Source organism: Diadema setosum, chromosome 14 (genome assembly GCF_964275005.1).
Source record: "Diadema setosum chromosome 14, eeDiaSeto1, whole genome shotgun sequence".
NCBI classification, from domain to species: domain Eukaryota; kingdom Metazoa; phylum Echinodermata; class Echinoidea; order Diadematoida; family Diadematidae; genus Diadema; species Diadema setosum.
Window position 1 is genome coordinate 27388614 of NC_092698.1, and position 2500 is coordinate 27391113.

Consider the following 2500-nt stretch of genomic DNA (forward strand, 5'->3'; position numbering starts at 1 on the left):
AGAAAGAAAGAAAGAAAGAAGAAGAATCACCAAATCAATGACGGAGGGATTCACAAAGTAAATTTTAAAGTGCATATATTGAACATTCTAAAAAAATCACACTGCCAAAAATAAAAATATTGGGGACCACTGTTCATATGCCCTGCATAGTCTGGTGTGGCCGACATCATTGCAATCTTCCCAGGAAATCTCCTCCTCAGTTGATATTCATCCTTCATCCTTCCTCAAAGTGGCGATCCACATACAAGAAACCAAAATCATTCCGTTCTCTATAATGATGAACACGGAGCCAAGCTTGATCACGAAGGCACATGTGTGCAGTGAGACAAAGACCACAAATGGGCCAGTCTATGTCAGATTCCATGATGATTCTCTCCTCTCCTAGCTCCTCTTTGCAGAAAAGTCCCTCTGGTCTTCATCCATGGCATGAGGGCACAGCATTGCTGTGAATTGAACTCACACGCACTGACACAAGCACTTAAAGAAAAGCACTCTGGAGCGTGTGAATGAGAAGGAGAATCATGGCCGGTGTTTGAAACAGTCCATTGCATCCAAGCTCACCAAGCTAGCTACTCTCTGGAAAATGACAATTTTGCTTTCAGAGATTGTCAATATTATTTCCCCTTTAAGTGCCTCATGGAGCATGTTGTATGAAGTCTGTGTGCACTGAAGAGAGATAGCCCCATTCCCATGCAGAGGATAAAGAGGGCTGATCGCGGGGCCGGTGGGCTGTCATGTGACCGCACACTATTGCTCATCTGTGACAAACAGAAACATGATGGAAAACCAATTTCAACAGATGATATGAATGACAGCTACGTGAGATCCTAGGAAGACTTCTTTGTAGGCAATGATTGATTTTAAAGGTAACAATGATATTAGTATGTTTTTGTTTTTGTTTTTCTTTTGCACACTTTGTCACAGCAAGCCATGAACTTGAGCACAGGAAGATATAATGCCCTGCATTGCTTTTAAATATTGTTGTCTAATTTTGTCTTTTAGCATGTGACCACTATTAAAGTTTTAGAACAAGTGATCACATGAAATGTTGACCATTTTAAGTACTGTATATCATATACAACAACTGAAAATATAAGAACAAAGTTAGAGTATTATTGAATGTAAAGATGCTTTAAGATTTTTTTTTGTTGCTGTTGTAATTTTTGTCTAGCCCTGAGCCGGAGCCCCTGACAATACAAACATCTCAAATGATCTGGCATGGTTATCAAAGCTTGTCATACCTGCAAAGAACCGTATCTCTGTAATAGTACCTCTTCATACGATGTTTCAGCTAAATTTTCCTGATTAACAATCATCATAAAGTTTGTAACTTAAAACAATTCCATGCATGTGAAGAAATTTTCGTGGGCATATGATATAGTTCCTAATTAAGAATAAAAATTCATCTTTGCCATGCACTTGATTACATTCTCTTCATCCTCACCTGAACGAATCGACTAGGGAAAAGTCGACCTGGAACTCTGGACACAATCATGGCGATGATGTGGATCTCACACACTTTAGGCAAACAAGTTGGTATCACTGAAGGTTTCACAACTTATCACAGCCCCGACCACTCCTAGGTCCTCACATCACATCTGAATAATAGAGAGAAGAGAAGAGAGAAACTATCATACTGTGTCATTAGCATTATGAAGGCAACTCCTAGCAAAAGTCCAGGCAGGCAGTTCTTCTTTAAATGTATAATAAACAAGCAGGAAAATCCATTCATAAGCTGATATGATATGACTTTTGTGACTTGACCAAAATATCGGTCTGTATCTGGTGGTCAGAGATATGTTCCGCGGACACAGAGACTGCGTTTGGCTTCATGGAATCCCCAAGAGCCGATAAAGTAAACAAAATGATAAAAGACTCCTCCAGACGGATGGATTTTTTCAGTCTATGAGGATACTTACTTTTAGTTCTAGATCGATCTAACGTTAGGGGACTAGAGTCAGGGAGGTGAGACATTATTGTTAGACATGATCAGATGACAGAGACACTGTTACGCCGCGCTGTTAGGAAGTTCCCAGTGGACAACTGGTGGAGTGGCATGCATGCAGCCACAAAGCACAAACTGTTTCACCCTTTCACAATTCAAGAAAAACATATTGGTTTCAGCAAGAGCAGTTGATTGGGACTTATTTTCTCACCATTTCGAAGTTACGGTCTTTGTAGGAAACTCACAGCAATCGAGCTTCTCAGGTTACAGTCGCCTTCTCGACCAGACGCAGTCGTATACACACATCACACACTGTTCTATGCGGCGTGCGAAAATGGCGTCGACGAGCAGAGCCAAGACTGAGCTCGATGGAATTCTGTATGGAGCTCTAACATTAACCATGTGTCTTGAGAGAACAAGCGAAGAAGTTGTAGCACATACATGGGACGAAACAGGTAATCAAAGATGTAAACAGGGAATCAACGTCCCAACCGTTGTCCTCTAGACCGTAGACGGTCTCTGCATGTCTCGACTCATGACCTGTCGTGTGCGTCG

The 2500-nt window shown here is 41.2% G+C and overlaps 1 long non-coding RNA gene across 1 annotated transcript; it reads right to left on the reverse strand.

The window, feature by feature from the left end:
* Positions 1-2500, reverse strand: LOC140237607 (uncharacterized). Its single transcript, XR_011901856.1, has 3 exons — positions 2157-2500; positions 1445-1598; positions 1-758 (listed from the first exon to the last, which is right to left on the reverse strand). It is a non-coding gene; the product is annotated as an uncharacterized lncRNA (long non-coding RNA).